This window comes from Rhinoderma darwinii, chromosome 2, assembly GCF_050947455.1.
Source record: "Rhinoderma darwinii isolate aRhiDar2 chromosome 2, aRhiDar2.hap1, whole genome shotgun sequence".
Taxonomy (NCBI): Eukaryota; Metazoa; Chordata; class Amphibia; order Anura; family Rhinodermatidae; genus Rhinoderma; species Rhinoderma darwinii.
In genome coordinates this window covers 270,760,060-270,781,956 of record NC_134688.1, presented here as the reverse complement: position 1 = coordinate 270,781,956, position 21,897 = coordinate 270,760,060, and positions in this window count along the sequence as shown.

Genomic DNA, 21,897 nt, shown 5'->3' with positions numbered 1-21,897 from the left:
CGTGTCCAGGTCATGGCTATACAGTAAATTGTGGTGTACAAAATATCTGTACACCAGTATCTCTAGCATCTTTACTAGACTCATATGCAGCACAAGGACCCACAATTTCATAATATCCGCTGTATCTATGGGGGTCCTCCTGAGGAGTCTAGCATATGATGACGTGGGGTTTGGGCTAAAAGTTGCTGGGCGTATAAATTTGTCTGGGTCATTATTAAATTCACAAAATCCTCGTAGAAGAAAATGTAAAAAAATCTATTTCTGTGAGGCCTTCAGTTTCAAAATGAATTGCTGATCTGCCCATTAAATCAGGAATCTGAGGCTCATAATTCTTGGGGGGTGAGTTCCAGATGGGATCACTCATCTGGGAGGTTGCCTCAGCTGATATCCTGGGGCATCTTTGCGGTGGTTCCTCATCACTGGATGAAGATGATTAGGAGGACAAGATGTATGGGCAAATTCCTCTTCTCCCTCGCCGGCCGTATCTCTGCTTAATAGAACCCCTAGGAGGATTGTGATATTTTTATATGGGGTGTGTAATGTTTGAGCACGTGTATACAAAATTTATTTTTACTCAGGGGGTTTTGTGTTGTGTATATAAAAATTGCTAAAGTGTAGAAAAAAAAGGAAAAAGTAAAATAGAAGAAAAGTAGAAGAAAAAAAAGAAAGGAAGATAACATTTAAGGAAAAAAATAATATAAAAAATTTACTGAACAGACTTTAGTAAAAAAAAAAATTACCACAATATAAAACTGTAAAAAACATCCTCACAACCTGATGCTAACTAAAATTTAGTGAATAACCTTCAATAAATAAAAAACTGAACATCCGTAACTAACTGATCTAACTGATGCTAAACCTGTAATGCCATATATTAGCACTAAAAAAATAGTATAAAAAAAACGACAATACATTTATAGTAAAACTATAAAGCTTGGCTATGTAAAATTTAATGAACGAAATTCAGTACAAACAAAACTGAATGTAACACTATATATTAGTACTAAAAAATTGTAGCATGAAAAATATACTTCAGTAAATTTTGACTGAAACGGTAAAGCTGTAGTATCACTGATGTTGACTGTAACGCTGTATGTTAGTAAAAAAAATTATATACAATTTACACTTTTCTAAAGTGTAGAAAAATGTATGGCTAAAACTTTCTAAAATGCTATACAATTAAAAAAATAAATAATCCTGTGCTAAAAAAAATAGCTCAAATGCCGATCAGTGATGACGGTCACACAAGGAGATAGAGCAGAAAAAAAACCTGACAAAAAAAAATGTCCTGTGCCAATATTGAGCACAGATCCCAATCAGTGATGGCGATCAGCGGCCTCAGGACGTTCACAGGGGCGTGTAGGGGGGACTGGGAGAGGGAACTAGTGCTCAGGGACATAGCTAAAGGCTCATGGGCCCCGATGCAACTACCCCCAAACTACTCATGGCCGATGGCCCAAAGCTTTCAGCTGCATTGCTGGGTCTCCTAAGTGACCCAAAGCTGCAGCACTAGCAGCCAGGGGTGTCACTAAGGTCTTAAAACATCAGGGGAAATAGCCCAATACATATACCCCCAAAAAAAATGTGTGTGCGTGTATGTACCGTATATGTGTGTGTGTATATATATGAGATAGCATATCTATAGCACTACAATCCTATAGCTATGGATAAGATTAGATACAGTGGATTAGCAAACAGTATCACACATGGTAGGCTTAGATATAGGGCCAAATTTGCATGCTGGAATTGCAGGTGATAGTTTTGAAAATCATGGTGATGATATTGATGCACAGCTAACTGGGTCTTATGCTGTGATCAATGCATTTAAGGATAAGGCGGCATCTACGGATTTGAACATTGCCAAGTTGAATGATGAGCTTGATACTAGGTCACAATTGGTTGCTAGTATGCAAAACATCATAAAAGATTTCTCAAAAATGTTACCAGCCTTGTCTTTTTCAAGGCCTGATTCTGCTGTAAGTTTGCCCTCTACAGGGCAAAAAGGGGGGAGTAGAAAGAGTGATGGATCAGATGTCCCAAATCGTGATCACATCGAGAAACCTGAAGGTAACATTGTTCTGAAAGTGTTACGCAAATGTAAACGTATGATAATCAGAAGTGCGTCCCTAGCCATGCAGAACTTTAAGAGATCATTCACTGGTGACTGCCCTAAGTCCAGAAGAGCATGTACTGTTAAATGTTTTGCATGTGCCGGCTCAGGCCATACTGCTAAGTACTGCAAGGCTTCGGGTACAACAAAATGTGGTCCTGTTAAATGTTTTAAATGTGGTCAGATGGGACATATTGCTAGGAACTGCCACGGCATAAGCAACCGTGGAAAGCCTACTAATGACACAATAGAAAATGGCCACATTACATCAAATGGTGGATTTAGACAAGGACAAAATGGCTGCATGAGAATCTCCTCCGGTCATGTGTTCAAAGATCTGAATAACGAACCACAACTTTAGTGGAGTTCAGCTGTGAATTTTAAGTAGGCCATAATTTACATGTTCACAGTGAGGTGTTATCTCTTTGATGTCTGTACTGTGTGTTTATGGTCTTGTGTTTGTTCCCAGTTGTTTTGTTGTCATTTGTGTTTTCTTTTGTGGTTCCTTCACATATTCTATTGTGGAGTATCCCTGGTTATCAGTAGTTTTGTAGTTATACTATATGAGTGTTGCCTGTATTTATAATACATAAGAAAGCCACTCCAGGAAAACAACTGGAGAATCAGCCATTGGATAGCGATGTATTTGCTTGTTCTGTGAACTAATATTAGGTATGGAGGTAACATAAGTTCACTTGTAGTGTTATGTTATACTGTGCACCTAGACCTTGAAGTTCAGGATGGTAATGCATTTACATCTATAATCGCGAAATGTTTTAGTTGCTCTCTATTTGGGATAATAACATTGGAATTGTTATTTAACACAATTTCATCTGGGGCCTGATATGAGTCCAATTAAAAACTGTGAATAAAACTATGGCTGATTCTTTTGTGTTTAACTGGAGTCGTCCTTAAGGAAAGGTTGACAGGGGAAGGTAACCCTGGCATTACACCCATATCTTGAATTTAAGTTAATGGGTTTGGTAAGATGGGGATATAGTTCCACAAACATGAGAATTGTGAAGCACCACAAAATTTCACTTCATCTACAGCTCCCCTCAGATATCTTAACCTATAAGGGCAGCCATCTATATCTGTCTGTACAGATGGATGTTGAAAGGAGGAGGATGCGATCCTCTGCCAAGGTAGTTAGGACCGGGTGCTTAGACACCAGTATTGAGATACCGAGGGGACCTGTGAGATGGTCCATCCAATACCCTCTTCAAGCTTAAGATACATGGGTCAAGGGTATTGGAGTTGGTACCAAGTGCAATATGTTTACTACACCATCTGTGCGACTAATTGCACTGGAAGAGGAATACTCCTCCAAGGAGCATTGCACCTTTTTGTATTCACAGGTATCGATGTAGCAGAACGGAATAACTCCAGTCACCCTGAGTAGAGGCTCGATATCCACCCTGATGCTCCTGTAAGACTCCATATGATCCATCCTGAGTTCAGTGAGGAAGAGGATATCGTGGAGAAGCTTAAAGAGTCTGAGAATCGAGCCTCCATCCCATTCCCTGAAAAGACACTAAGAGGTGTCCTGGTGGGAGAGCCTGTTTGGGTACAACCCCAAAGCTATTTTGTTCTTCAACCTGCTCATCCACCCTGTGATAGTACTGATGGGTGAAAGAACTTGCCGACCAAGTAAATTAGGTCAGGTGTAAAGAATGAACTTGGATTAAGGAGATAGTACTGTCCTGCGACCAGTAATCGTCGAGTTTATGTATATATATATATATATATATATATATATATATATATATATAATTTGTCTAGTGTAATATGAATCAATGTGTCGTACAAAAACTTTCTAGGTGTACATATAGACATTCTAGGTGTAGATATGAGGCGCATTGCAGGAACAACGACCGCCCGGTCGGACGCAGGTCTTTGCTGCAGCCGGTCCAAGGGGGAACTCCAGAGGAGTCATGATCCCAAGCCTCTGTTCATACTGTAACTACTCAGGGTGCCAAGTGTTGTAGTCTGTTGTATATACTGTCCACAGGGGGAGCATCAAATCTCCTGATGGATTCTAATGATGTAAATGACAGATAAACTAAGACAACAATGACAGGTGAAGGAAAGCATGGACAACCTGCAGTGATGAAATGTCTTGAACTTTGTGTTTGCTACTAACTGCAGCTATTGAGGAGACCTCTTCCGAGGAACATACTGTTCTCTTAATATCATTTCAGGTACAGAAATGCAAAAAGAAACATTGAATGCTTTGGATGGTAAAAGTGACCTAAAATCTGCCCAACAACCCATTTCTGAAGGAGTCCAAGATGGGGTGACAACCAGAACTGATGATGCCCAAGAAGATGAACCAACAGATTGGCCAGAGATGCAAAATGAATTAACTTATACTATGTATTATGTGCTTGCAAGAACATATGGACTGCCTCTAAGATACATGTTCTTGTGGACAATCTTCTTTCTCACATCCAAGGGAGAAGAAGTGATTTTTATTTTTCCACTGTGGACTTCCTAGGAGGTTTTTTTTCCTGCTGTGCGCCAATTACACAGAAGGTTTTTTCTATCTCCTCCACAGTGGTTGACAGAAGCTCTCACCTTTAATTGTTTTTATGTTTGCAATGAAATGTAAGCACCCCACACACAAAAGACGAGACTTCCAACATATTGTGTCGGTATACCGACAACAGGGGGAATTTTCAGAAGAATATTGTTCCCATCCAGACACTCAGTCTTATGACCACATAAAATATACCTGGTAAATAGATATAGTGTATACTGATATTATTCAGTGGTGTTCACCCATTGAGGTGGCAGTATACTCAGAAGCCATTTTGTCATAGATTCTTATCTACTGCCTTATTAGCATTACAATGGACCTCAGTACAGGAAGGAGCCATTGTAAACTGGATGTAGAGACAGCTGAGCATACTGGGGTTGGATTTACCTATACTGTACAGATGCACATTGGGAGGTATATGGGTGGTCTTAAGGCGGAGTCAATGGAATGGGTGGATTCAACTCAGGGATAGGAACATATAGGCCATGTGAAGCTCTTGGTTCTCTCTCTTTTCCTGCCAGCCCTGGACATCAGGAGCAAGCTAAGTTATATAATATGTGGCTTTCTGTGTGTGTATGTATATAAGTATAATTACATTACAGCAGACTTTATATATGTACATAGAGATATTCTAGGAGTCTCATGTGGATTATAGATGAGTAGATTATATTTATGCTGTTTATGCATGAGTCTCTATATGTACATGTACTAATGGTCAGGCGCTGTATGTGGCTTTGGTTATAGTTGTAGTACCAGGAGACCGTATAAGGTTGGTACCTGGATTTATATTATATATATATATATATATATATATATATATATACATACACATTACTAGTCACATGTAAAAAGTGCCCAGGGAAGGTAGGAAAATGATACAGATGTGTGTGGTTATGTTGTCTATGTAATGTATTGTATCTTGATGTAGTGTATATTGCTTTGTCACTTCTATGTTATGAGTAAAGTATTTTTATATATTTAAATATCTGCGAGGGTTGTATGTTATTCCTGTGGTGTGTGAAGGACTGGTGTGTGTGAACTTGTGAACAATACAAAGTAACCGGCCTATATAGGAAACAGGTAATGGACTAGGAATGGAGTAAAGGGAAATAATACAGATAGTTAAAAGCCCCCTTTAACAGTGTGTTTGTGTTTTTTTACAGGTTCGGTTGTTGGACTACATCAGATTCGAGGACTACTTAGCTAACAGCTTTCTTTTAATTCTTAATAAAATGGATAACGAGGGTTGTGTGGGAATTTAATTTCAATAAAATATTTTTTCTATGTCTTTGTTTCTATTTAAACTTTATTACTACCATCTTAGTAATGGACACAGGCTGATTGACAGTGTCCATTACTAAGGCGGGGCTAAATGTTAGACATGAAGTGGCTAACACTAACCCCCATTAACACCCCGGTACCCACCACCACCAGGGGTAACGGAAAGAGCCAGTGCCTGACTATCTGTAGTGATGGAGGGGCATTGGCGCTAGCGCAGGCTGTTATTAGGCTGGGAAAACCAAAAATAGTGGCCAATCCCACCCTGGTAATGCTAGCCTGCTGCTGCTATGTTGAATCTGGCTGGTTATAAAAATGGGGGAACCCCACATCGTTCTTTCCAATTATTTATTTGTTTTGAAACAAAAAATGACGTGTGGTCGCCTCCATTTTTCATAACTAGCCAAATACAACATAGCAGCAGCAGCCTAGCATTACCAGGGTGGGAAGGGCCACTGTGTTTGGCCTTTCCCAGCCTAATAATGTCAGCCTGCGGCCGACCCAATATCACGGTCTGTGGGTATGTGGACCCACTAGGCCGCACCGCCGTAGCGGGGAGGCAGCTGACCAAGCAACAGAGCACCTAATCAAATACAGAGTCCAGCACTAGGGTACCTGAATAGTCCAGACAGTGGCCAAGGCTTTAGCATGGATGGAGGTGGGTGTAGCAGGTTGCGCCAGACGTGGCGAATGAGACTGGACGTGGTAGATGACACTGGACGTGGCTGATGACAATGGATGTGGCTGATGACAATGGACATGGCTGATGACACTGGATATGGCAGAAGACAGCAGGTGCAGTAGGACACGACTCCAACACTAACCGGCTCAGGAACAAGGACACAGCACAGGATACAGGTAGCAGGGCACGGGAAACAATGGGAACAGGATAAAACTAAGGGACCATTTGCAAGACTGACAAGGGAATACTAACAATGCTCAGGCAATGAGCAAAGGTGCAGGGGCCTTCTTATAGTCCAGGGGAATCATGTGCTAATTAATGATGATGATTCACATGTGCGCACGCTGGCCGTTCAAGGCCAGGGAACGAGCGTGCGCACGCACCCTACGGGATACAGTCGACTGGAGCGGAAGTGAGCGCTGGCGTCTCCTGGGAAGGAGATGTGAGCCAGTGCTCACAGATCCATGACAGTGGCCGCCGGGGGAAAAGTAATTCCGATGGTCCACGGCCATGGACGCTACAGTATCCCCCCTCTTATACCCCCTCTTATTGGGGCCAGAGCGAGAGAGGAACTTCTTAATGAGCGCAGGGGCACTGAGGTACTTCCTCCTACCCTTTTGCAGTCCAGTATCTCCCTCACCTCAAACACATCAGATGTACCGCTGGGAGCAACTGTGGGACTGGCAGTCTTACTGTAGCGTTCAGGACCACTGGTTTCAGGAGGGACACATGAAAGGAGTAGGGGATTCTGAGGGTAGGAGGCAGCCGAAGCTTATAGGAGACAGGGTTTATCTGTTGTAATATCTCAAAAGGTCAGAGGAACCTGGGAGCAAACTTGTATGAATGCACGTTTAAACGAATGTTACGTGAGGATAACCAGACTTTGCTACCTGGACGATACTGAGGTGGCTCTTTTCTTTTTATATCCGCTGTTCCCTTCATGCGATCGATTGCTAGTAAAATAGAGGACCGGGTCTATTGCCAGATTTGCGGAAAGTCCACAAATGCAGAGTCAGCAGCGGGTACCTGAGATGTAGCTGTCACAGGAAGGGGGACTCTAGGATGTTGACTGTACACAATGTAGAATGGTGTGGAAGTGGTTGACTCACTTGTGTGTTTGTTATACAAGAACTCGGCCCATGGAAGAAGCTATACCCAGTTATCATGTTGCAAGGAGATGAAGTGGCGGAGATCATTTTCCATGTTCTGGTTAATCCCCTCGACTTTCCCATTGGACTGGGTATGATAGGCTGAGGAAAAGTCTAATCTCACATCCAGGAGTTTACAAAAGGCTCTCCAGAATTTTGAGGTTAATTGAACCCCCCGATTGGACACGATGTGAAGGGGCAAGCCATGCAATCGGAAGATGTGCTGAATGAAGAGACTCGCCATTCGGGGGACAGAAGGTAGGCCGGTCAGCGGGATAAAATGTGCCATCTTAGAGAACCGGTCCACCACCACCCAGACAGTGTTTCATCCTGCTGAGGCAGGAAGATCTGTGACAAAATCCAATGTGCTGCCAGGGGACATTGGGTACAGGCCGAGGTTGGAGCAGGCCGGCAGGCTTGGAGTGAGCAAACTTGTTAGAAGCACACACCATGCAGGAAGACAAAGTCCACAACATCTTTTGGTAGCGTGGGCCACCAGAAATGACGTGTAATCAGGTCTTGGGTCTTACGAACACCAGCGTGCCCAGTCAGTTTAGAGCGGTGTCCCCAGCGGAGAATTCTTCTCCTGTCTGCCAACCGAACAAAAGTCCTCACCGGAGGGATGTCTCTAACCTGCAAAGGATTGGCAGTTACAATGCAGGACAGGTCTATGATACTTTGAAGGGACTCCACTGTGTCATTCGTCTCAAATGACCTGGACAGGGCATCGGCCCTCACATTCTTATCAGTGGCACAGTAGTGGAGCACAAATTGGAAACTGGTGGAGAACAGCAACCACCTGGCTTGAAAGGGGCTTAGTCTTTCAGCCGACTGGAGATAGGTGAGGTCCTAGGGGTCGGTGTAGATCAGGTTGGGGTGAGCTGCGCCCTCTAAGAGATGTCTCCACTCCTCCAGAGCCAATTTGATGGGCAGTAGCTCCTGATCCCCAATAGACTAGTTGCGCTCTGCAGAGGAAAAAAGTCTCGAGTAATAGCCACATACTACTGCCTTTCCTTTGGAGCTCCTCTGGCACAGAAGTGCACCTGCACCAACAGAAGAGGCGTCCACCTCCAATGAGAACTGCCGAGACACGTAAGGATGATGGAGGATCGAGGCTGAAGTCAAGACTTTCTTGAGGTTAATAAATGCAGATTCTGCCTCTGGAGTCCACACCTTGGTGTTCACACCCTTCTTGGTAAGGGTATAGATGGAACCATCAGTGATGAGAAGTTTGGAAAAAGCTGCCGTTAGAAATTGGCAAACCCCAAAAAACACTTTATAAACATCAGGCCTTGAGGATGTGGCCATTCCAAAATGGACTTTACTTTCTCAGGATCCATCTTGAGACCTTTATCCGAGATTATTTAGCCCAGTGAGGGCAGGGAATTATTTTCAAAGACACACTTCTCCAGCTTGGCATATAGACGATTCTCCCTTAATCGCGGTAGAACTTGACAGACATGCCTCCGATGAGTCGTCGGATCTGGAGAGAAAATCAAAATATCATCGAAATAAACAATAACACAGACATAGAGGAGATCTTGGAAGACATCATTGACGACTTCCTGGGAAACCGCGGGAGCATTACACAGTCCAAAGTGCATCACCAGGTATTCGTAGTGCCCATCTCGGGTGTTGAACGCCGTCTTCCACTCGTCCCCGTGACGGATTCGGACCAAATTATAAGCCCCACGCAAGTCTGACCGTATATGAGGAGCCAGGATTTTTTCGAAATTAAAAAGTTCGGATATAAGTGGCAACAGGTATTTGTTCTTGACCGTGATTTCTGTTTGAGCCCACAGTAGTCAATGCAGGGTCAAACAGATCCATCTTACTTTTTAACGAAGAAGAACCCGGACCCGGCCGTAGAGAAAGACTTTCGTATGAAACCCCTCTCCAAATTCTCCTTCATGTAGGCCGACATGGATTGAGTCTCTGGCAAGGAGAGAGGATATGCCCATCCATGGGGAAAATAAGCATTTGGAACCAGTTCAATGGGGCAGTCATAAGTCCGATATGGGGGCAGTGTCTCAGCCTCCCTCTTGCTGAAGACATCCGCAAACTGAGCGAAATGAGGGGGTAATCCTGCCAGTGACTGAGGCAGAGGAGGCTGGACAGGATGGATCTGCAACAGAGAGCGACCGAGGCATTTGGAGCCCCATTGGAGAACCTTTCCGGAATTCCAGTCCAGGATTGGGCATGTAGTTGAAGCCAAGACAAGCCCAGCAGAACAGGATTGATGGCTTCGGGCAAAACAAGAAACAAAATTAGTTCCGAATGAAGGACTCCAACTTGGAGCCTCAGCAGCTTGGTCTTTGATACATTCAATTAAGGCAGAGGCAGTCCATTCACTGAGGCAACAGCCAAAGATATCTCCGGAGGGACTGTGGGCAACTGGAGATGATCCACTAGATCCTTTTGGATGAAGTTTGTCGCGGACCTGGAGTCCAGATAGGCAGAAACCTGATGCGTCTTCTCGCCGGACACTATGGTCACAGGAATGGCCAGCTTGGAATTACATTTTTTATTCGGTACCATTCTGTCTAGGGTTGTCTCTCCAACCAATCCTAGGCACTGGGGTCTCTCTGGCCTCTGGGGATACAAACGCACAATGTGGTCTCCAAGGCCGCAATTCAGACAAAGCCCAGAAGTGCGTCTGCGTCATCTCTCCTGGGCAGACAATTTAGCCCGGTCCATCTGCATAGGCTTCTCTGGTGGGGTGACTGAAAGGGACAGTTGGATTGCTGGAAAGTAGAATCCAGCCTAGGAAATCCTCTATCCCGGAGAACCTCTTGAGAGCGCTGCCGGATCCTCATGTAAACCCGGGTAGCTAGTAGGATGAGATCGTCCAGGGTAGGTGGCAGATCGCGAGCTGCCAGCTCATCTTTAATCCCATGTGTGCGCGCTGGCCCTTTAAGGGAGACAGCGGACTGTAGAGGAAGTGAGCGCTGGCGTCTCCTGGGAAGGAGATGCGAGCCAGCACTCACAGATCCATCGCTACGGCCGCCGGGGTGTAAGTAATCCCGACGGTCCGCGGCCATGGATGCTACACCCAGCGCCCGACCATCACTACAGATGGTCGGGTACTGGATCGTACCCGAATCTTCCCGGCACCCCTGGTGGTGGTGGGTATCGGGGTGATAATGGGGATTAGTGTTAGCCTTTTCACTGGATAACATTAAGCCCCGCCTTAGTAATGGACGATGTCAATCAGTCAGCGGCCCATACTAAGGCAGTAGCAATAAAGTTTTAAAAAAATACAAAGACATAGAAAAAATAGGTTTATTGAAATAGAAAACCCCCAGACAACCCTCGTTAACCATTTTACTCATAATACAAAAAAGCCGTCATCGAAGTAGTCCTCGAATCCGATGTAGTCCAACGACTGAGCCTGTAAAAAAACACAAACACAAAAAAAAACATTAGTGAGGGCCTGTTCACATCACCGCAGCCCCTTCCGTTGAGGGGTTCCGTCGGGTAACCCCTCAACGGAAAGGCAAACTGAAACCTCACCTTCCGTTTCCCTCACCATTGATTGATCTCAATAGTGACCGAAATGTTGCTAAAGGTTTCCGTTTGTCACCGTTGTGACAGCGTTCCGTTGTTTTGATGGAATAATAGCGCAGACTACTGAGGTTTGAGTATGCTTTTCCGTTGAGGGGTTACCTGACAGAAACCTCCGACGGAAGGGCAGTGGTGACATGAACACAGCCTAAGGCCTCATTTACACGAGCGTAATATACGCGCGTGCTTTTCACGCGTGACGTACGCACCTATATTACTCTATGGGACAGTGCTGACAGTCCATGATTTTTGCGCTGCGCGAGTGCGTTGCGTAAAACTCACGACATGTTCTAAAATCGTGCGTTTCTCGCGCATCACGCACCCATTGAAGTCAATGGGTGCGGGAAAACCACGCATGCCACACGGAAGCACTTCCGTGCGAACTGCGTGATTCGCGCAAGAGCTGTCAAACTCTGAATGTAAACAGAAAAGCACCACGTGCTTTTCTGTTTACAAACATCCAAACGGAGTGTCTTAGAGATGAACGAACCGGGACAACCGAACCGAACTTCACCGGGTTCGGCCGAACTCGTTTTGACCGAACCCGGCAAAAAAATTTCCGGTACGCGACGTCAGGAGATAGTCACTGTCCAGGCTGCTGAAAGAGTTAAACTGTTTCAGCACCCTGTACAGTGACTTCCGATTACAATATACATGAACGTGTAAGAAAAAAAGAAGTTCTGACTTCCTGCTTCTTCCTCCAGTCCGACCTCCCGGGATGACGATTCAGTCCAAGTGACAGCTGCAGCCGATCACAGGCCAAGCACAGGCTGCAGCCAATCACAGGCCAAGCACAGGCTGCAGCGGTCACATGGACTGCCGCGTCATCCAGGGAGGTGGGGCCGGATGTCAAGAGAGGGATGCGTCACCAAGGCAACGGCCGGGAGACCGGGCTGGAGGAAGCAGGAAGTTCTCGGTAAGTATGAACGTCTTTTTTTTATTTACAGGTTGCTCTATATTGTGATCGGAATTCACTGTCCAGGGTGCTGAAAGAGTTACTGCCGATCAGTAACGTGCGCAAAACGCATACGCTCGTGTAAATGAGGCCTAACACATATGGTAGGCTTAAATACAGGGCCCATGTGCGTGTGTGTGATACTGTTTTTTGGACCAAGGGTCCAGCAGACAGTAATCTTAAACAGTATAAGATTACTGTCTGATGGGGCCCTGTATCTAAGATTACCACATGGTAGGCTTAAAGGCAGTGGCGTAGCTATAGGGGTCGCAGCGGTCGCACTAAGACTGGGTGGCAGACAGGGCTCCTTTTGCCACACAGCATGCTAATTCTGTAAGTGCCATGATGCCGGCACTTCCTGGTTACTGGCAGGGCTCCTTTAGACGTCACGGTCACATGGTACACTCAGTGTACCATGTGACTGTGACGTCACGTGAAGGGCAGTCCAACCAGTGCGGAAGAGCATGGAAGAATGCAGGTGAGTTGCAGAGGGGGCCGTAAAGTATGTGTGTTGTATTGTGCTGTCTGTGTTTGCGGTGGAGAGAGGAGAGGGGGAGGCTTTAAATTACAGCCCCCCTCGTCTTTCCACTGCACACTGCACAATACAATACATTATAAACCGTGGGTCGTGACCCCCTAGGGGTTCGTATGAAGGCCACCGGGGGACCACGACCTACTCACGAGGTTCCGGTTCCAACTGTATATGCGTCCTCAGGACTCAGATACAGTTAAATTTAATGCTGGAGCAAGAGTTGACAGCTTCTTCCTCCAGCATTCACTGTGCCATGAGCCATTAGTGGCTCGGCGCAGACAGGCGCGATTTAGTGACGTAATCTCGCCTGTCTGCTCTGAGTCACTCAAAGTGCAGGGCAAAGAAGGAGCAGGATCTCCTCCATCCATCGTGGGAACGGGGATAGGTAAGTAATTTTATTATTTTGCTATTATCCACATATTGGGGCATTATACTGTAGAGGTAGCTCATATGGTGGCAGCTATGGGGGAATTACACTGTGAGGGCACATCTATTATACTTTATGAGGGCTGATATATTGCCATTATACCGTTGGGCATCCCTGGGAGCATTATACTGTATGGTGGCAGCTTACTGTGTGTGGGCAGCTATAAGGGGCATTATACAGTATGAGGTCCGATATTGGGGCATTGTACTGTATGGGTTCTAATATGGGGGCATTATACTGTATGGGGGCAGCTATGGGGGCATTATACTGTATGATGGCTGTTATGGGGGTATTATACTGTGTGGGCAGCTATGGGGGCATTATACTGTATGGGGGCAACTATGGGGAGCATTATACTGTGTTGGGCAGCTATGGGGGCATTATACTGTATGAGGGCCGCTATGGGGGTATTATACTGTGTGGGCAGCTATTGGGTCATTATATTGTATGGGGTCTGCTATGGGGGCATTATACTGTGTGGATCAGCTATGGGGGGCATTATAATGTGTTGAGCAGTTATGAGGGGCATTATACTGTATGGGGTCTGCTATGGGGGCCTTATACTGTGTGGGCAGCTATGGGGAGCACTATACTATATGTGGGAAGTGATGGGGGCATTATACTGTATTGGGCATCTATGAGGGGCATTATACTGTATGGGGTATGCTATGGGGGCATTATACTGTGTTGGGCAGTTATGAGGGGAATTATACTGTATGGGGTCTGCTATTGGGGCTTTAGACTGGGCAGCTATGGGGGGCATTATACTGTCTGGGGGCAACTCTGGGGGCATTATACTGTGTGGGGCCAGCTATGGGGGGAATTATACTGTGTGGGGGCAGCTATGGGGGTATTATACTGTGTGGGGGGCAGCTATGGGGGCATTATACTGTATGAGGGCAGCTATGGGGGTATTATACTATATGGAGGCAGCTATGGGAGCATTACACTGTATGAGAGCAGCTATGGGGCTATTATACTGTATGGGGGCAGCTACGGGGAGCATTATACTGTATGGGGCAGCTATGGGGAGCATTATACAGTGTGGGCAGCTATTGGGGGCATTATACTGTGTGGGCATCCATGGGGCCTATTTGGCAAGGTGGCTGGGCATAGGCATGGGTAGGGGCCTTGTGGTGTTGGGGAGGGGTAGGGGGCCCAAGCTGAATTCTTGCACCAGGGCCCATTAGCCTTTAGCTATTCCCCTGCTTAAAGGGGTTGTCCAGTCCCTAAACATTGGTGGCCTATCCTCAGAACAGTTGATGGGTTGAGGTCCGACTCCCGGGACCCCCGACAATCAGCTTAATTTTGCTGACACGTTCCGGGATTCAGACACTGACCCATCAGCTCCAGGAGACTGTGGTATTAAAGTACGCTCCTCTTCTGCCGCAGCGGAGCTCCTGACTCCTTCCAGGGTCTGGATGTTTTGCGCAGCACATAGCGTTGTGATGTCATGCACTGCGCACAGCGCTGTGACGTCAGGACCTCCGCTGAGCTACAGAAAAAGGAGGGTAAGTACTGTCCGTTACTATAGTAACAGGGGCCCCTGTAGTTTATTACATACAGTAACTTTTCATTGATGTGGTGCGAGGGGCCGCGGGCACCCCTGGCTTTGGGGCCCATTCGCAATTGCGACCCCTATTGTGATGATGGGGGTAGGGAAACGGACAAGTGAGCCCTAATCTACCCGCCACTCTGTCCCTGCCTACTTGCAACGACCCGCCCTAGGCGACGGGGTACAACTGGGCGGCGGTCCCTACGCTCAGTAAGTGCACTAAACAAACAGACAAGGGTACACCAAGCTAAGGGAAATGGGGCAGTTGCCCACGGCAACACCGTGAGCAACAAGAGTGGTGAACGAGCCGAGTCAAACCAGGAGGGAACGAGGTACCAAACGCAGAGCAGGAGAGTAGTCAGTAAGCCAGGGTCAGTATGGAGCAGGATCAAATAGTTAGAAGCTGTAGCTGGGCCAGGAAACAACACCAGAAGAATCACAAGCAAAGGAGGAACAGGAAAGGCAGGTATAAATAGACAGAGGGCGGGAGCTAGCTCCGTCTGGCCAGGCTGCGATAGGCTCTCCCGCTCCTAAGCCTGCCATCCTGAGTGGTGGAAGATGGAGTCAGTCTCAGAGACATAGACTCAGGTGCAGACTGATTACCTATGGGCGTATACACGGAAGTTGTGCCTGGCAGATCCTTTACACCTATAGTTACGCCACTGCTAGTGCTGTTGTTATAAACAATCAGCAGCACAGTTGATGATCATTATCACTCACACACAGTAAGTGATCACACAGCAGGATACAGAAGAAGACTCTGGAGGCTGTTCGCCAGCAACACAGGCCTCAACTTAGGTCAGTATGGGTCAGAGGAGTTATGCACCTGCTCTGCACACCGTTCCTAACTGGAATGAGGCAGGCAGAGCGGGTGCCTGTATTTTGAAAACCCACCATGGCTGCAATTGGTCAGTCTATACAAACTCACCATTTGCAGCGATCATTGAGGTGACAACACTGCCAACATCCCATGAATACATGCCAGGGATTAGTGCTGTCCTAGACTGTGGCACAGTAATTGGTTTTAGCCGCAAAAAGTCACAGCAATCGATGATGCAGGTGGGGGCCCAATGGCCCCCTGAGCGATTAGTAACGATGGCCTGCTGTCAAAAACAGCAGCCATCTTTACTCTGTCACCGTGTCCTTGGACGTAACTGTATGTTGGCTTGCATTAAGTCCTTGGCGACAGCGACGTAACTGTACGTGGCGTCTCACTTAGGGGTTAACCATTATAAACCTTATTGAATTAAAATGTAAGCACTTGTGAACTTTTAATTAATTATTTTCAATGGCATGTTATCCACTGTCAAATTCAAGGAACTCAATTCAAAGAATTCAATGTCACTATTGCGAAAAGGGCTTGTTCTTCACATATAAGTATTATATTTACACAACGGTGGCAATAACTAATGATTTAGAGCTAACATAATCCAGAATAAATATTTGAAACGTGTAATATTTATAGTATTACCACACTTGCTGCCAGCAACTTTTGTTCTATCTCATGGGGAAAACAATTATAAATTTTGTATTGGAAACAAGCAGAGAGGAAGTTCCTGTAACAAATACCCAATTATAAGCCCAATATATCTAGCAGAATCTTTTTTTGCATGGGAATAATGTTTTTATCTCTCTCTAGCAGAATTTGCCCCAATTTTTGCATGAAATATACAGATTGTATTTAGAGCAAAATTATGGCTTTGTGAATACTGCCTTAGGCTTATTTCACACAATCATGGTTCTAACACATTGAACTTAGATGACCATAGATTTTTATGGTGATCAAAGCTCGGTTGAATGGCATGCAGCTATTATATGGCTGTCTGAAACTACGTTAGGTTTGCTTTCAAGTATGGATGGTCCACATGGATCTAAACATAGATTTGGATCAGGGCTGCTGAATTGTATTTGATTAATAGAAATACAAATTACCTCCAGAATGAAAGCATATACTTAAAGCAAATGTTCAGTTGGGTAATGTGCATGAGCCCTAAGGGTTCTCTCAATGAAATGTCTACTGTTTCAAGCTGCAGTAATGAAAATTAAGGCTGATCTACTGATTTGACCACCACCATGGCCCATAACACAGTCGTGGGACATCAATTAAGCCGCGAGCGCATGTTTAGGGAATGGACTGCATGAATTTTCAGAATAGCGGCACTGCCCAGATAACGCTTGAACGGTAATTTACATAAAGTGTTCACTATGTGGTAAAATAATTTTGTACATTATGCAGCATCGGGCTGATTTTAGCAGTGGTGATCACCACACCTGTAATCTTCTCCTAAGCAACACAGAAGCCCAGGCAAAGATAAGTATTGGAAGGGACAAAGGAAAAGGAAAATGATAGTACCTGTAATAAAGTTGATCAATGTGTATTATTACTATATCACTTTATGCTTTGTATACTGATATATATTTAAAAGTGGAATGCTGGTTTATTAATTGAAACAATGTAACTCTTCTACATATTTCCTAAGCTAATGTGTGTGCATTAAGTAAGAGTAAATGTGCCTGTATGTTATTATATGCATCAAATATGCAATGTCAAAGGTCTGACTTTTGTAATAAACTTGCTCAACTCCATTAAACTTTGAGTACACCCCAGAAATTTCACAACAATAAATTATAGTGTATGGAATTAATAAAATTAATTACTTTGTCAAGAACAATGTTGTGGGATAATATAAGTTTAACTTAGGTTAACATAAAACACATTTCTAGAGACCTTCTCTCTTGTTTATTATTGTCTATTGTAATTCAGTATTTCATTAACTGAAACAATAATAATAAAAATGTTGTCTTGTGATTAAGCTAAATTAATAGTTCTTAGTAATAAGTGTTATCTTCCTATCGCAGAGCTGGACAAAACCTGGACGCCAAAGTTATGGTGATCAGGTTTACCTCCCTGCACGACATGTATACACCAGCTGTCACTGAGCGCATGTCTTACTTGAGTCAGTCACTGACAGCTCCTGCCGAGAGAAGAGAGGACACAGTGACCAGCAGAGAAAACATTGCGGGTGTGTCTGCAATTTAAAGGGCACATGTTTTAAACCGTCACTATGCTGCTTTCCTGGATGGTTATAGTATTACAGAGATGCCTCTGTATAATCGCTTCTATGCTGCATAATGTACAAAATTAATTTATAACATAGTGTGCACTTTATGTAAATTACTATTCAAGCATCATATGGGCGGTGCTACTATCCTGGAGAGTCATGCAGTCCGATCCCTAAATACACCCTCCTGGCTTACTTGACATCCCCCAGACTGTGATACGTCATTGCAAACCAACTCCTGTTTGAAGTCAATCAATACTCCTTGAGATAATCAAACTTTACGGGACTACCAGGAATCAGAACGGGTAACCAGACAGCATTCCCCAAATACTCGCTCGGTCCATCCACTTATGGACCGCCGGATAGATAAAAGGTAGACTTTATAAACGCAAGCATCCCTGGGGTCAGCACATTATCAGAATACAGACAGTAAATTTAAGATAAATAGGGCAGACATCAAGGTCTAAAGGCTTTTTTTTTTTACACAGGCTTATAATCAGGCAAATGAGCGTTCATATGAACGCTTATTCCTGATTATTGCCCTGTGTAAAAAGGGCAATGATCAGCCGATGAACAAAAAAACGCTCATTCATCGGCGGATCACATTTTTTATACAGCAATACGTATTATCTTTGTTGGAAGCACATCCCCCTGTGTAAACAGAAGTATGGGCTGCCGACTTGATAGAAATGCATGGGGACGAGCAATCTTAGTAACGATCGCTCATCCCCATACATAACCAAGCATTGCTCCTTGTTGATCGGTGCTCATTTTCACGGCTCACATCGGGCCATATAACAGGACTCTAATAAAGTGTGATTGTTTGAGTGTGGTTATGCAGAAGATAATGATTGTGATTAGCCAGGAAAGGAGGTGGCCCACTGGACCCAAAATTGTTTAAGCAAAGGACAGATAAAACTATAATCCCTTGTGTCAGCATTCTGTGAGATAATGGACAGCTCCATTAAGGTACACTACCGTTCAAAAGTTTGGGGTCACCCAGACAATTTTGTGTTTTCCATGAAAACTTACACTTATATTTATCAAATGAGTTGCAAAATGACTAGAAAATATAGTCAAGACATAGACAAGGTTAGAAATAATGATTTTTATTTGAAATAATAATTTTCTCCTTCAATCTTTACTTTCGTCAAAGAATGTTCCATTTGCAGCAATTACAGCATTGCAGACCTTTGGCATTCTAGCTGTTAATTTGCTGAGGTAATCGCGAGAAATTTCACCCCATGCTTCCAGAAGGCCCTCCCACAAGTTGAATTGGCTTGATGGGCACTTCTTGCGTGCCATACGGTCAAGCTGCTCCCACAACAGCTCTGTGGGGTTGAGATCTGGTGAATGCGCTGGCCACTCCATTACAGATAGAATACCAGCTGCCTGCTTCTTCCCTAAATAGTTCTTGCATAATTTGGAGGTGTGCTTTGGGTCATTGTCCTGTTGTAGGATGAAATTGGCTCCAATCAAGCGCTGTCCACAGGGTATGGCATGGCGTTGCAAAACGGAGTGATAGCCTTCCTTATTCAAAATCCCTTTTCCCGTGTACAAATCTCCCACTTTAGCAGCACCAAAGCAAACCCAGACCATCACATTAACTCCACCATGCTTGACAGATGGCGTCAGGCACTCTTCCAGCATCTTTTCAGTTGTTCTGCGTCTCACAAATGTTCTTCTATGTGATCCAATCACCTCAAACTTCGATTCGTCTGTCCATAACACTTTTTTCCAATCTTCCTTTGTCCAATGTCTGTGTGCTTTTGCCCACATTAATCTTTTCCTTTTATTAGCCAGTCTCAGATTTGGCTTTTTCTTTGCCACTCTGCCCTGAAGGCCAGCATCCCGGAGTCGCCTCTTCACTGTAGACGTTGACACTACCGTTTTGCGGGTACTATTTAATGAAGCTGCCAGTTGAGGACCTGTGAGGCGTCTATTTATCAAACTAGAGACTCTAATGTACTTGTCTTGTTGCTCAGTTGTGCAGCGGGGCCTCCCACTTCTCTTTCTACTCTGTTTAGAGCCTGTTTGTGCTGTCCTCTGAAGGGAGTAGTACACACCGTTATAGGAAATCTTCAGTTTCTTGGCAATTTCTCGCATGGAATAGCCTTCATTTCTAAGAACAAGAATAGACTGTCGAGTTTCACATGAAAGCTCTCTTTTTCTAGCCATTTGAAGAGTTTAATCGAACTCACAAATGTAATGCTCCAGATTCTCAACTAGCTCAAAGGAAGGTCAGTTTTATAGCTTCACTAAACAGCAAAACTGTTTACAGCGGTGCTAACATAATTGCACAAGGGTTTTCAATGTTTTCTAGTCATCCATTAGTCTTCTAACACAGTTAGCAAACACAATGTACCATTAGAACACTGGAGTGATGGTTGCTGGAAATGGGCCTCTATACACCTATGTAGATATTGCATTAAAAACCAGACGTTTGCAGCTAGAATAGTCATTTAGCACATTAACAATGTATAGAGTGTATTTCTGATTAATTTAATGTTATCTTCATTGAAAAAAACTGTGCTTTAATAAGGAAATTTCTAAGTGACCCTAAACTTTTGAACAGTAGTGTATATAGGGCAGGCATCATTGACTGGGGTTAAGGGTTATTCCAAATTATGTTATCTAGAAAAGAGAGGAGACTGGGGACATCCGACATGTTGATTTTAGTAGACATTTGTATTCTCCATGAAAAAACAACTCTGGAGTGTTTTTTTTTTAGAATTTCTGCCGTTCCTGTATGAATAAATTGACAACTGGGTATTACCATTCCCCATTGTAAAAGGAGTGTGTCCCTACACAGTCTCACTCTGGCAGCACCAATTGGACATTGTCAGTCTGTATAGGGACACAGACACAATTTATTACACCCAGTTTTCAATTTGTTCATTCATCTCTAGGAGCAATAACAAAGGAAATGCACAATGCAGAGTTCTGATAAAAGATGCTCCAGAATTGTTATTTCAGAGGAATATAATTTTTTACTCAAACAGACATGTCAGGAGAGGTGACAGGTCCTCTTTAAATCACTGGCAAAAAGCTTCTCTTTTGTGAGATGCTTTTATTTTCAGCTTTGGCAGTGCATTTTTCTACAGTTTTCCAATGAATGGTTTGATAATAGTAGCTGTATGTGTTCTTACACCAGCACGGCTTAATTATTGTAATAATATAACTTACTGGACTGCCGAAAATATTGAGAGCCAACAGGTTCCAGAAAAAGTTCTCTAGACCTCCAAGACCTGCAGGACCTTTACCTTATGCCACATTCACATGGTACTATTTTGTATCAGTATTTGTAAGCCAAAACCAAGAGTAGGTGCAAAACAGAAGAGGTGTAAATCTTTTCATTATACATTTTCTCTGTGTTTTTGGCTTGCAAATCCTGAGGCAAAATATTGACCAAAATACTGCTGTGTGAAAGTGGCCTAACTGGCACAACATAATATTTGATGGTAAAAACTCCTTAGGCCTCTAGATAAACCAACAGGAAAGCAGAATGTACCAACCAAATTCCATGTGTATTATTTGCACCGCAAATCAAACCAGGTAGACGGATTCACTGTAATTCTGTCAAAGCAAAATTGCAAAGATTTATTCATTCATATTAATAACTAACTAAACTTAAATTTTGGAATTACAGTTTTTGAGTTGTTTAAAATTTGCTCGAGATATAATCAGGCCATGTGGGGAAAGTTTTATGTATTGTAATACCAGATAGCAGACATACGTAACCAAGTTTCACACAATGAGTTACATAAATTTCCATTCCTAAGATTTACACAATATTTATACCAGAAAAATTATTACTTTATTTATTTGTCCTATTATTCAGTTATGACCAGGTCTATTCTGCCCAGTAGACCTATTTGGCCCACAAAGGGCATATTCTTATGCAAGATATAGTTCTCTGAAATAGATATCTGCTGTATTTTAAGCTGTTCAACAGGAGCTCCTTGTCCCTGGCAGGGTAAACTGTTGTCTGGCAAGTGTTCCATAGGCAAATAGGGCAAGGAGGACAATTCTTTTGTTTAATACC